We start from the raw sequence: 15,594 nt of genomic DNA on the forward strand, positions 1-15,594 counted from the left end.
ACCCCACCCCACAGCCCAGACTTATGCAGAATAAAGGAGATTGTACTCACATGCAAGAAGTGACCAGTACCTGCCAGAAATTCCTGTAGTTCCTTTAGTGTTGCTGTGGGCCTTTGGGTAGCAGTCCTGATATGTTTTCTCCTTGTTTTCTAATAAACTTTGGAGGCTTGTGCTGATCTTTGCGATGCCTCTGTTAAGGATGTAACAAGTCTGACATGTATGTTGTTATTTCTGTCTTTTTATTTGAAGACCTGCAATTTCATAAGGGTGTGTACACTTTTTATATTCACTGTATTCACACAACCCCAATTCCAATAAAAGTTGGGACACTGTGGAAAATGTAAATGAAAACAGAATGCAATGATTTGCAAACCTCATGAACCCATATTTTATTTGAATTAAAACATTTTCTGTGTCTCTATGTATGATCAACAACAGTACAACAACAGTGTGTACATCAGGAGTCTAAGAGTCAGGAGACTGCTCCACATTCCTGGGTCTTCGTGATAAATAAATAAATAAATAAATAAATAAATAAATAAATAAATAAATACTGTATTTGATTTTGTCTGCGTTGACTGCATTACGGCGGAACCATAGTTGCCGAGTATTGTTTCTATCCGGACTACGAAAGCACACGGGATGGCTAATAGAATTACTCAAGCTCTAAACTAAACAGACACGGAGTCGGGTTGTCCAAAAGCATATGTTCCCATAGTAACTGGGATGGTTTTAAAATGAGATTCGTTTGTACAGATGGAATTAGACTGTTTTATAGACAGCTTAATTATTGCAATATCCCAAGTTCCCAAAGTCAATGCAATACCTCTAAATAGGTTTTAAAAGGAAGCTGAATGTGCGAAATCGTGTTTTAATACGTCGCTCGTGTATTCCGCCCTTCCAGCCTTCGCCCTGCCTGCTGAACCTTCCCTATCTTTTGTGTTGAGGGGAGGGGCAGAGCGGCGTGTCACTAACTCACCACGCATATGCTTGCAGCGTGCTCGAAACTGCATTCGACATCACTTAAACGTGGGAACGTAATCCTGTTCACGTTCAAAATTGAAGGATATTTGTTGCAATCTGGCTACCAGATGCAACAAACCAAAAACATGGAATTGTAGATTTCATCTCCCCCGACTGCTTTGAAGAGTGCACACGAGAAGCCTGGACAAAAGTGAGTCCTCGGTGGTCGGTACAGATTACGTAGTGCCTAATTAAATGGTAACTGTATGATGATCCTGGACCGTCGGGTGTTTGCTTAGTGTGTCAAACAATGTTTACAATGCTGGTTTTCTCCAGTCGGGGAAGCAATGTTTCTTGTAATGGGCGGTTTTGCTTTGCTCTATTTCGATGTTGGTGTCAGTAGGGGAAGGGGCAGGTGGAGACTCTGAGACTCCTCTCTGCAGCAAGACCTTATCTGTCTGTATGGTGTTAGAATAGCCGAGGACACCGCACCCCCGCCCCTTTATTTTCTTAACAAATACAATTAAATCACAGAGTATGTTTATTTTACTAAAAGCATACCAGAGGTTCACTGGATCCCTTTTTTATAACCATTTGAATCCATTCTCATAACCCTGCGTACGTGATATCGGCAGTTGCGGTAAATCACGTATTCGGATGATGTAGTCCACTGCAGCTGAGCTGACTTTCTGCTGATACTTTGAATTTTAAAAGAGGAAAGACTGCACAGGGGATCATTCCAGTTAGTAGTGCTTTATAGGGATTTATAGTGTTAATGTCAAATGCAAAGCTTTTAAGAATTTGTTAAAAGTCCGTTAATCTCAAAGCACCTCTAAGGAGATTTACAAAAACACCTACCTACAAAAAAGGCACAGAGAAATAAGAGTAATTCTTTTTGATACTAGTGCTAGAGTGGGCTGATCTGTAAATAAAGTGGGCAACTTGAAAATATGGGTGTAAAAAAAATATGCAGGAAGATGACAATCGTAACATGAAAATTAATTTCATCATACTACAAATAAAATTATTTATGCTTTCTTGAAAAGGTAGATCTGCCAGGATTTGCAAGGAAATGGGGAATTGCAAGGGAGGTACTGGAAAGAGAGACCAAATATGCTGACAGAGATGTTTTTATTGGGTCAGACCTGTCTGAACAACACTTTGGGAAAGGAGCCCTATGTGAGGTTGACAGAAAGGGTTTGTCTGGCTGATAAGATTTAGCAGTTTCTGTCATTGACATGCAACCTTACAGTCCTTAAACAGCCAGAGGTCTTTATTTTTTTGTACATTTTTACAATTATGGAAATCTTAAAGTTTTTGTTTGGCTCCAGCAGATCAACAATGCAAATCGATTTAATTTATAACCTGATGAAAAAAAGCAAAATGTACACCATTGCAATGCAATGTCATATCTCTGTGTGAATCTGTGTTTAGAGCTTAAACTACTGGTATTTGTTATTTGTATTCAGATATACACTGTAAAGGGGGGGATGTTTATACCGTTCTGAAAATACTGCTAAACTGTGATCATTCCTAATTTGTTTGTTATACAACTATATTTGAATCAAACCAGACATTCAGTGTAACTTACCAGCATGCTTCTTTTATCGAATGTGACTGAGTATGAAATATGTCTTTTCCAAATCAACAAATTGTTATGGTAACACTATAGCATCTTTACGGTGTATGAATCGCCCCGTTCAATGTTATTTATTTATTTATTTATTTTTAAGCTTTTGTTTGCTTCAGTTTTAAAGGCGTATGTCTTTCGGAGGCATATGACTTTCATTTGCCCTTTTCTTGTGTTTCATTTATTGATATAATAATCAGATAAGAAGATTATGCCTCAGCAATGCTCATACAGACCTAGTAATGTAAATACACTGCACTTTTCCTGAATGTCGTCTGCTTTAGGGAATAGCTTTGACCCTATACTGTTGTAGGTTTACCACTCCCCCTGGAGATCTACATCTCACTTAATGTTCTGTTATCATTAAAAGAACAGTATGTGGTGCTTTTGTAAACCCCAAACCCGCAAGTATTGTTTACTTTTTTTTCCCTTTGGTGTACACTAAAGACTGTATAAACAAAGTGAAACTGTATAAGCAGTTAATCTGTAATTCACTGTAACTCAGGAATGATAAAAATGAGGGTTGTCTTCCCAAAACACATGGGTCACTCTTGGAGAGTGGAATGGGGGAGGTTGTGTATAGTGGTTGCTGAAAATAACCTCTTTTGGACGTCATAGTCAAGGCAGTTTCCCAGCACACTTGTTACTAGCACTGCCATAATTCTGGAAATGAGCAGCACAGCTAGAATAGGGTCAAAGATCACAAGCATTTGATTGGTCTTTTTGAGGTTGTCAAGGGAAAAGCATGTTTTAAACTTAAGTTTCAGTCACATTTTTCTTGTTAAAAATAATTTAATTTTATGGCCTTGCTCCTTTTGTTAATGAGGCCTTTGAGGGGTCAGTGTCACTGACCTTCATACTTCTAAATGTGTAGCATGTGGGATCATGTTCTGTACATTTGTATATGTATTGAATGTATCCTTTACAATAAGCAAGCATTTAAATGTGTAGAATACAGATACAGTGCATGTGCAGGATGGAATCAGATATCTCTGAGCATTCCAGCTATTTAGATTTATTCTCCATATAGTTTTAATGAGCTCCAGTGGCCAATCTGTTATATAGGACATTCCACCCCTTTACTTGACCACACCTTTTACACACTGATCCATTTATTTTTGTCAGCCTACCACGTTGGCTGGCGTAGAGGAGTCATGTTCACTTTTTAAATAGCTCAGTGACAGGCTGAGTTCCCACTGTTAAAACTTGGCTGTAAAGAAGTTGCTGGGTATTAGGTGGTGGTATCCAGCCAGGAATTTGTCAGAATATGGGATTGCAAGTAATGGAAACATCACATTAGCTTTTAAGAAAGTTAGTCTCTGTAACACTAATTCTGTTTTTGAATCTTGCAGTCTCCACTAGCCTATATCAGATTATAGCTCCTGTCTGCTGCTGAATGTATGGTATAGTATCCTAGTATATGATTGCAATCGCTTGCTAAAAACATTTAGTTAAAGACAGGCTTTTTTTTTTTTTTTTTTTTTTTAACAATCCCGGTAGTCTTCTAAATATAAAGGTTTTCTGAGTCCATTTTATTTTGTATAGCACATGGTACAACGGATATTGTCACAAAGCACCTTTGCAGAAATATTAAAATTATAGATTGAAATTTGAATGTATAAATGTATTCCAAATGAGCAACCCAGACACAATGGCATCAAGAAAAAAACACTGAGACAATTGGAGGAAGAAGCCTTTGTAATAAACAGATTAAAAAGGGAACCCATCCATATCTAGATGATACAAGTTACCAAAGTGCATTTTTATTACCAGGAACTTATGACATTATTAACAACTTATGAAAATGTAAACATTCCAGTTTACCAAACCCTTGAGTACCCATACAAAAATCTTCAACCTTCATTCGAGGTAATAAGGATTCAGAAGTTGGATTGTGTACTGCAGCGTGAGACCATTAAGTGCTTTATAATACAATATTTGGTTATCCATGTGTAGCCAGTACATTGTGAATGAGATAGATGTGATGTGGTACTACACTACTGGTCAAAAGTTTTAGAGCACCTCAATTTGTTCTAGTTTTTATTTAATGTCTCAGTGAACTTTAGATTAAAGCATAAAACAAACAATTTAACAATTTCAATTTGAAGTTTCCACAAATGTGTTGCACTTGTAGCTTGCTTTGATTTCAACCTTCTGTCCAGTTTATCCCAAGCCAGCTTGATGGGTTTTAAGTCTGGAGACTGTGCTGTCCATTCCATGATTAAACAATTATCATCGTGTTCTGTTCTTCTAAGGCAGTTCTGTCACAGCCTGGAGGTATGTTTTGGGTCAATGTTTTATTGTAGGATGAAACCCTGACAGAATAATATTATACCAAGGAGTATATAGTTTTGGTTTAGTGTGCCACTCACTCTGTGAAAGTCGCACAATCTGGATTCAGCAAAATAAACTCTGACCATATTTTTGTTCTTCTCTGTGTTTGACAGTTGGTGTCACACATTGAGGAAGCGTCCTTTTGTCTACTTTGTGGCATACAAAAACCCTGCATAATAAAATGAAGATTTAAAATGTTTATAAAACGGTCTATAGGAACATCTTCATGTATTTAGTAGCACACTGGCAGTGCTTTGTGGCCCAGGCAATCCTTTTTTGCCACTTGACCTGTCAAACCTGCAGCTTAAAGGTCTCTGTTTACTGAAACAGATTTGATACTTCAACCAGTGTTAAATCTCTGTTAGAGGCTGTTGTTCTGTTATGCATGTTGTTGACTCTCAAAAACATTTCTTCTGATTATGTTGTGGCTTTGGGTCAGCCAGATTGTTTCCCTTTCAGAGATTCCTTCACTTTACAAGTGCCTTTTAATGTTTTAGGAAACTGTACTCTCTGACATCTATTCTGACATTTTTGGTAACAATTTTTTTTTTTTACCTTTGATAGTTTACTTCTTACCATTGTACCATTTCAGGTTACTTACTTGACTTGCAATGGTTAAAATTGGGGTGTTGTAAAACCTTTGACTGGTATTAAATCTTCTGAATCTTGTAGGGACTGTACCACTGGCTACTGTATTCTAAACTAACTAGAGGTTGTTTATGCACATCCTCAACAGCCTGAACTAGTTTTTCTGCATTGTGTAGTGATTATATTTCTTGTCTTAACAATACGTCTGAGATTGAAAACAGCTATCGAAGTAATATTATCACTATGCGTTTCAAAAGAAAGACCGAAGTCAATGAACACAAAAGGGAATTGCTGTATGAAACCTAATATTTATAGAGTAGCTGATAGGGTTTGAGGTCAGATTTATAAATTAGGGGTTAAATTAAGGAGGTTTTAGGAGGAGAGCAAGTGGAATAGATTTTCTCTAGAAGGTGTTCAGTTGCTTCTGGTCATAAGTAGCCATACTTATGAAACATACAGATGTGGATAAAATTGTTGGTACCCTTCTAATAATGACAGAAAAAAACAAAAATGGTCACTGAAATAACTTGAAACTGACAAAAAATTTTTTTGAATGAAAAGTAACTAAGGAAAATCAGACATTGCTTTTGAAATGTGGTTCAACAGGGGCATTTAAAAAATGACAGTACCCTTAACTTAAAATTTTGTTGCACAAACCTTTGAGGCAATCACTGCAATCAAGCAATTTCTGTATATAGTTTTCTTCTCCTGTAGACAGGTATTTTGGCCCACTCCTCGTGAGCAAACTGCTCCAGCTGTCTCAGGATTGAAGGGTGCCTTCTCCAGACTGCATGTTTCAGCTCTTTCCACAGATGTTCAATAGGATTTAAATCAGGGCTTATAGAAGACCACTTTAGAATAGTGCAATGTTTTGTCCTTAGCCATTCTTGGGTTGGGTGTTTTTAGCTGCGTGTTTTGGGTCGTTATCCTGTTGGAGGACCCATGGCCTGCAAGCATGACCGAGCTTGCTGACACTGGGCAGCATATTTCACTCCAGAATGCCTTGATAGTCTTGAGATTTCATTGTACCCTGCACAGATTCAAGACACCCTGTGCCAGATGCAGCAATGCAGCCCCAGAACATAATCAAGCCTCCTCCATGTTTCACAGTAGGTACAGTGTACTTTTCTTTGTATGCTTCATTTTCATTTTTCATGAGTCTGTGAACATAGAGCTGATGTGACTTACCAAAAAGCTCCAGTTTTTCTTATCTGTCCAAAGGACATTCTCCCAGAAACTTTCTCGCTTGTCGATATGCATTATAGAAAATTCCAGTTATTTATTTTTTTTATGGTTTACTTTTAACAGTAGAGTCCTCTAATAAATCCACTTTGGCTCAAACAGCAATGGATGGTGCGATCTGACACTGATGTACCTTGACCTTGGAGTTCACGTCTCATCTCTTGGAAGTTGTTCTGGGCAATAATACAATTTGTATTATCCATCTCTTCAATTTGTCATCAATTTTCCTCTTGCGACTACATTCTGGGAGGTTGACTACTGTCCTGTGGACCTTAAACCTCTGAATAATATGTGCAACTGTAGTCACAGGAACATCAAGCTGCTTGATGAGGGTCTTATAGTCTTTACCTTTAACATGCGTGTCTATGATTTTCTTTCTAATCTCCTGAGACAACGCTCTACTTAGCTTTCTGTTTGCCATGTTCAGTGTGGTGCACACCATGATACCCATCAGCACAGTGACTACTTTTCACTCTTAAAAAATAGGCAGACTGACTGATTACAAGTTAGAAGAGACCTGTGATGCTAATTACAAGGCACATGTCTCTATGATCAAACTATTTTCAATCTTTTCTGTGGGTACTGTAGGAATGTCATGTTTTAATTGTTGTTTTAATGTATTCTTCTATATTGTGAGCTGTACCTGTGTATATACTGTATATACACATTATACATCTTTAGGAGATAAATGAAGTAACAGCATAAATTACATGATGATGTAAAAACAAAGTGCTGGATGGAGGTTTGCAAGCTCCTAATGCTATTTTGTATGAAACTACGGGAAAAGGTATTGCCTTGTCTCCGTCTCCTGCTGTGTTTGCAACCATTTGCTCATGATTTAACCAATGATCTGAGAGAATGCTAAAGCTGTGTGAACCTTTCGCTATTTCTATGATAATAAAGTGGTCTGAGAGAGAGAGAGAGATTATCTGAGCCAGGATGGCTACTTCCCTTGCAGGTTTTGTTATTACTTATCACCTGAGTGCTTTGTGTCCCCACACCCACACACCCACAAACACAGACACAGACACACAGAGACACACACACACACACACACACACACACACAATGCTAAGTTCTTAGAGTGGACTTGATGACTGTAGCACTGAAGCAGTACACTCTGACATGTAGGCTCGTCTGCAATAAAGACTACTGCTGAAAGATATCCAAGTCTCCTGGTCTTCGCTGAAAGAAAAGTTTAAACAGTACAATGATTAAAAAAAAAATAATAATAATACTAAAAATTATTTATATATATATATATATATATATATATATATATATATATATATATATATATATATATATATATATATATATATATAATGTGTGCGTGTGTATATATACAGTACAGACCAAAAGTTTGGACACACCTTCTCATTCAAAGAGTTTTCTTTATTTTCATGACTATGAAAATTGTAGAGTCACACTACATCAAGGGCTTTTTGACCAAGAAGGAGGGTGATGGGGTGCTGCGCCAGATGACCTGGCCTCCACAGTCACCGGACCTGAACCCAATCGAGATTTAGGGGTGAGCTGGAGTGTGAATCTACAATTTTCATAGTCATGAGAATAAAGAAAACTCTTTGAATGAAAAAGGTGTGTCCAAACTTTTGGTCTGTACTGTATATGTGTGCTGTATATGTGTGCGTGTATATATATATATATATATATATATATATATATATATATATATATATATATATATATATATATATATATATATATATATATATATATATATATATAATATATACAGTGAGGAAAATAAGTATTTGAACACCCTGCTATTTTGCAAGTTCTCCCACTTAGAAATCATGGAGGGGTCTGAAATTGTCATCGTAGGTGCATGTCCACTGTGAGAGACATAATCTAAAAAAAAAAATCCAGAAATCACAATATATGATTTTTTTAACTATTTATTTGTATGATACAGCTGCAAATAAGTATTTAAACACCTGAGAAAGTCAATGTTAATATTTGGTACAGTAGCCTTTGTTTGCAATTACAGAGGTCAAACGTTTCCTGTAGTTTTTCACCAGGTTTGCACACACTGCAGGAGGTATTTTGGCCCACTCCTCCACACAGATCTTCTCTAGATCAGTCAGGTTTCTGGCCTGTCGCTGAGAAACACGGAGTTTGAGCTCCCTCCAAAGATTCTCTATTGGGTTTAGGTCTGGAGACTGGCTAGGCCACACCAGAACCTTGATATGCTTCTTACAGAGCCACCCCTTGGTTATCCTGGATGTGTGCTTCGGGTCATTGTCATGTTGGAAGACCCAGCCTCGACCCATCTTCAGTGCTCTAACTGAGGGAAGGAGGTTGTTCCCCAAAATCTCGCAATACATGGCCCCGGTTATCCTCTCCTTAATACAGTGCAGTCGCCCTGTCCCATGTGCAGAAAAACACCCCCAAAGCATGATGCTACCACCCCCATGCTTCACAGTAGGGATGGTGTTCTTGGGATGGTACTCATCATTCTTCTTCCTCCAAACACGTTTAGTGGAATTATGACCCAAAAGTTTTATTTTGGTCTCATCTGATCACATCACTTTCTCCCATGACTCCTCTGGATCATCCAAATGGTCATTGGCAACCTTAAGACGTGCCTGGACATGTGCTGGTTTAAGCAGGGGAACCTTCCGTGCCATGCATGATTTTAAACCATGACGTCTTAGTGTATTACCAACAGTAACCTTGGAAAGGGTGGTCCCAGCTCTTTTCAGGTCATTGACCAGCTCCTCCTGTGTAGTTCTGGGCTGATTCCTCACCTTCCTTAGGATCATTGAGACCCCACCAGGTGAGATCTTGCATGGAGCCCCAGTCCGAGGGAGATTGACGGTCATGTTTAGCTTCTTCCATTTTCTAATGATTGCTCCAACAGTGGACCTTTTTTCACCAAGCTGCTTGGCAATTTCCCCGTAGCCCTTTCCAGCCTTGTGGAGGTGTACAATTTTGTCTCTAGTGTCTTTGGACAGCTCTTTGGTCTTGGCCATGTTAGTAGTTGGATTCTTACTGATTGTATGGGGTGGACAGGTGTCTTTTTGCAGCTAACGACCTCAAACAGGTGCATCCAATTTAGGATAATAAATGTAGTGGAGGTGGACATTTTAAAGGCAGACTGACAGGTCTTTGAGGGTCAGAATTCTAGCTGATAGACAGGTGTTCAAATACTTATTTGCAGCTGTATCATACAAATAAATAGTTTAAAAATCATACAGTATGATTTCTGGATTTTTTTTTTTTAGATTATGTCTCTCACAGTGGACATGCACCTACGATTACAATTTCAGACCCCTCCATGATTTCTAAGTGGGAGAACTTGCAAAATAGCAGGGTGTTCAAATACTTATTTTCCTCACTATATATACACACACACACACATATATATACACACACATATATATATACACACACATATATATATATATATATATATATATATATATATATATATATATATATATATATATATATATATATATACACATATATACACACATATACACACATATACACTCACCGGCCACTTTATTAGGTATATCTCTCACAACACAGTAATGGATTCAGTTAAACCAGTGAGAACAAACAGTAAATCTTAAAGCAGCAAATAACCGCAGCAGTAAACGATGACATTTATTAGTCCCTGTTGTGGTTTTAAGGGAATGCTTATGCATTTAAACACCAGTGCATATTTTTTCCTTTTTTCAATTAGGCCTGTTAGCTTGCTACGTTTCGTTACATTCTCTTCAGTAGCATTTGTCTACTACAACAGTAAACTTATCTGTTATCAAACTTGATTTACTGCGGCTTTACTACATTCAAATGCTTGTTTCCAATGTTTGTATATTTAATTTATGCTTTGGTTAATTACTATACAACATCAAATTAATTATATATTCTAGATGCTTATATCTTCACACTTCACAACAAAATGTGTATTTTAAAACAAAACATGTCAAAACAATGTTGTATTTATTTTATATAGATTTTTTTTAAGCTTGTTATCTGCAATTATCTTATAAAAAATGTTGATTTACAGAATTTGCTTCATTTTGCATACTTAATTGCTGTGTCTTTTTTTTTTATAGAAAGAATTTGTTCAATAGAGAAATCTCCCATGCACTGCTCAACAAGCAGCCACTAAGCTTTTAAATGTCAACATTTAAGATGTGGCTTATGCATTTTTAAAGTACCCTTTTATACATAAATACCCTGAATTAGGGTTTTATATAGGGTTATAGGCAAAACATAAAAAAACAAAAAAAACCCCAAAAGAAATTCATCGAAATAATCGTTAGTTGCAGCCCTACAGAAAACGCTGCAAAATGAAAAAATAGAGGAATGGGGAGAGGACAGCGAGGGTCGCGGAGAAGATTCATATGGAAGCCCTTTCTGCTACATAAAAAAAAAGTTTGCCTAATGCCATTTTTTTTTTTTTTTTTTTTTTGCAATTCCGACTTTATTTCTCGCAATTCTGACTTTTTTTTGCATTGAAAATTAAATGGGCTACAATTAATAGCATTGCATGGTACAAACCGAGCCTCTGATTCCTGGAGAGAACTCTGTCTAACAATCAGCTCTGGTGGAACAACACAGATGAAGCAGAGGAGCCTAGTTTATACAACAGCAGCTTCACACTTCAGGCCGGCAACATGGTTACCGTTGAATGCATCAGAAATTTTGGATGTTTACAAGAAATAAAGACAGATTGCGAGGTGGAATTGCGAGAAATGAAGTCAGAATTAGGCAAAAAAAAGAAATGGCAGAAACAGGCTTTCATAGGATACGGCCCAAAGAAAACGACAGAAAGTTTCCAAAGTTTGGGATCATTTCAAACTAAAGCATAAAGAAAACACTGTATAGTGCATTTCCTTTTTTTTTTTTTTTTTTTTTTTTTTTTTATATGACGTTTTATTTTAATGTTTTTATTCATGCTTTTCTATTCATATATTTGTATTTGCATTTTAATGTATTATGTATTAATTATTAAAATATTTTCTCTTGTATATTTAGTATTGCTCTTTTAATATTCAATTAATCATTGGATTATTCGGTCGAATACTCAAAAACTGAAATAATCGATAGCTACCACCCTAATAAACATCTTATGTCATCAGCTTAGACCTGCATGGCCAAAGTGTAAGGGTACTACATGCATATGACTGATGAACCAGTTCTTCTAATATTGATGGAAGTTGTGAATTAATAAGTGTTTCTTTTTGTCTTTTTTTTTTTTTGTCAAGTCACATTTTTTCTTTGTACACAATTGACTAAACGTCGTAACTTCTGTATGTAGAATTATTAAATCAAGGAAAATTCTTTTAATTGAGTTTTCTTAAGCAAAGTGATGACAAGTTGACTGTGATTGCTGTAGATTTATTTGGCCTGATTCTTTGTGGAGTAGACAGTTATATGGGGGTAACAGTTTGCTGTCTAGTATACAGATGTCTGGGAGTGGGTATTTTACTCAAAATATTCAAATGAGTTAGTCTATTCAAATTGCAGACATTACTGAGATGCCATTGCCTAGGTGCCACCATGCCTAACAATAAGTAGACTATATTGAGGCACCCTCAATGTCACATTGTCTGAGAATCAGAGAAATGCTTTCCTTTTTTTTTTTTTTTTTTGTTCTTTTGTGTGAGAGTAATTGCCCAGAAGCCCAAAAGATTTCTTTTTCAGGCAGAAGCACAAAAGATCAACCAAGAAAATTATGTTACTTCTCTGCCTAGGTCCAATTGTTTAATGCCTTAATTTGCCTTGGATACATTTCTTTTAAATAGTTCTTAATTGTTCTATGCAGGTTTGGATAGTTAACGTCATCTTTAACCTAAGCATAAATCTTTTATCTGTTATATATCTATTTTTCTTCTACATGCCCACACACACACACACACAAACAGAAAAAGGTGGTATCTTTAGAACTGTTCATACCGGAGACTAATGAAGTGGCCTCACACTACTCTTTCATGCATGAGGCTGATGAGGTGGCCTCCCATGTCCTCTTCACCCCAGAGGACAGCAAGGCAGTTTCCCAAGACACATTTGCTCAAAAGCTAGTTAGGTGGCCTTCCATGTCAAGCCCCCTGCCAGTGGTTGCAAAGTGGTATCCCAAGAAGGCCCCAGCTAAATGTCGACAAGACTGCCTACTGGCACGATCTGCCCACACCAGGGGTGAAGGATTGGTCTCCCAAGCTTGGTTCCAGTAACATGACCCTAGCAAGCCCATACAGAATTTGGACAATGTGTGCCTCATGACCCAGGAATTAGCATGAACATTTTGCCCACAACGCTTTGGCCAGGGTTTGTGGTAAGCAATATGCAAAGAGTGCCTTTTGGTAGGGGTGTTATGTCAATGTTTATCCCCTTTCATGTCAAGCACAGCATTGCAAGCCCATCTTCCGTTTTTGTAAGGCTATAAGTGTTTCGTTTGATTTGTGTCCTGTCTTTTGTCCTTGGTCCTTGTGTCCACATATTTTCATGTACACAGCTGTTCTCGTTTTCTTGTTTGAGTCATTTGTGCACATTTATATTCCTTTGTTTCTGTCTTGTATTTGTGAAGTATCTTGTCCAGTTTACCTGCAATTTTTAATTTTCCATTTTGTTTTATTTTTTTATTTTTATTTTTGTGACCTATTTTTGCTGTTTGTCAAACTTAATGGCAGGCAAACTTGAAAATGTGAAACAGGCTACAGTCTGGCCAGCTGCAGTTAAATACAGGGTTCCCGCGGGGTCTTAAAAAGTCTTAAAAGCATTGAATTTATTAATTTGGAAATAATACCTTAAAAAGTCTTTAAAAGTCTTGAATTTTGATGTCTGGGTCTTAAAAAGTGGGCTGTATGTAACTTCTCCATATTGTAATTTTCCTCAAAAGTTTCATTTGTCAACCACGATTATTTTGATTAAATGACGTAGTAAAAAAGTGGCGGAACCAATAATTGAGAACGCAGCGCAGCCCCGGGTCACCGTACAAAATACTGCGAACACGCGATGCCTTCAGTAAAGGAAGATCACGCGCTACGACACCACAGCCATAGACTACAACACAACACAACAAGCAAAGGAGAAGCGCGAGAAATCAATGAAAATCTCAGCATTCCACAGGAAAGGTTGACTGACGCACGCAGTTATATTTTTAAAGTTTGTTTTTACGTTAGCTAGCTACCAATTTCATTCTGAGGTTATGGGGAAATGTACATTTAATCAAGCGTGGCTGGATAAAAACTCTTTTCCTCATTGGTTAAAACCAGTGGACAACAACGTTTTTGAGGCGTTTTGCACCATATGCAAAAAAAAAGAATTCAGCTATGTACAATGGGAATGAAGGCATTAGAGTCTCATGCCAAGTCGTCCAAGCACATAAACGCTCTCAATGGACAAAAACAAACTCCTTTCATCGCCTGCGTGTTTCAACCAACTAATTTTAGCCAGCTTGCTGCTAGCGCTGCAGACCCTCCAGCTATGGCCGCAACTAGAGTGGAGCTGCGCACAGCTCTTGGGTCCACTCCAACAATGAAAGCCGAGATGTTGTGGACTCTTAACACAATCGCTAAACACCAGTCCTACAATGGAAACGAGGGAATCTCAGAGCTTTTCAAGTGCATGTTCCCTGACACCGACTTCGCTAAAACGTTTACTTGCGGTCCCGACAAAACAGCTTACATAGCCAAGTTTGGTTTAGCTATCCACATCAAAGAAGATCTGGTGTCCAAAGTAAACAAATCGCCGTTCGTTCTTATGTTTGGTGAGAGTCTCAATAAGACTACGAAAAACAAAGCTGGATGTGCACGTCTGCTTCTGGAAGGTCCAACCTCTTGCGGAGAGGCCATAAGAGAAGTTGACGGAACTGGCTGTCCTTGATAAAGACATTGCTGCCCTGAGTGAAGAGCTAAGGAGTTGACTGTGTTTCTTAATTTAATTTAATTTATTGTTGAGTTCTGATTTTGGATGTTTTTGTTCAGGGGTCTCTCAGTTCCCAATATTCCCAGCATGGAATAAGTAGCTAGCTCATGTTAAAAAAAACAACTTAACATTGTTCGGCAAACTTTCTTGTAGCCTACTGAAATGTTTTTATTTTTCACACTGCTTGGCTTATCTTTTACCCATTCCACATTTAAAAAATAAATGAACACAAGTTCAAGGATTTTGTTTTTCTTTGCTGGTAGGGACGTGAAATAGGTATTAATTTTTTATATAAATGGTCTTAAAAAGGTTTTAAAAAGACTTGAATTTAACTTGAAGAAACCTGTAGGAACCCTGTAAATAAACTGTCCTTACTCACTTATTCTCACTTATTCACATTATCTTCACCATGTTAGCAGTTATTAATGAACAGCAAAATAGTTTATTGTTTGTAATGACAGTTGTTTTAATATTACCTGGAGTAATAATTTATTCAGAGGTCAATAAGTAAAATTCATTGTACATCTATATCTTTCTCTCTTTCGCCCACTCTCTTTTTTATATATATATATATATATATATATATATATATATATATATATATATATATATATATAGATATATATATATATATATAGATATATATAGATAGATATAGATATATATATATATATACACACACACACACACACACACTCTCTCTCTCACCGGCCACTTTATTAGGTACACCTGTCCAACTGCTCGTTAATGCAAATTTCTAATCAGCCAATCACTTGGCAGCAACTCAATGCATTTAGGCATGTAGACATGGTCAAGACGATCTGCTGCAGTTCAAACCGCGCGTCAGAATGGGGAAGAAAGGTGATTTAAGTGACTTTGAACATGGCATGGTTGTTGGTGCCAGACGGGCTGGTCTGAGTATTTCAGAAACT

At 37.2% G+C, this 15,594-nt stretch overlaps 1 protein-coding gene across 1 annotated transcript in view; it reads left to right on the forward strand.

Moving 5' to 3' along the window:
• Window positions 1–655: 655 nt before the first annotated feature.
• sema4ba (sema domain, immunoglobulin domain (Ig), transmembrane domain (TM) and short cytoplasmic domain, (semaphorin) 4Ba) overlaps window positions 656–15,594 on the forward strand; it is an 81,281-nt gene continuing 66,342 nt past the window's right edge. The window contains exon 1 of the mRNA XM_083552658.1: window positions 656–1,174. The gene's annotated coding sequence lies outside the window, so the exon portion shown is untranslated. The remainder of the gene's footprint in view (window positions 1,175–15,594) is intronic.

Source organism: Silurus aristotelis (genome assembly GCF_946808225.1).
Source record: "Silurus aristotelis genome assembly, chromosome: 10".
NCBI lineage: Eukaryota > Metazoa > Chordata > Actinopteri > Siluriformes > Siluridae > Silurus > Silurus aristotelis.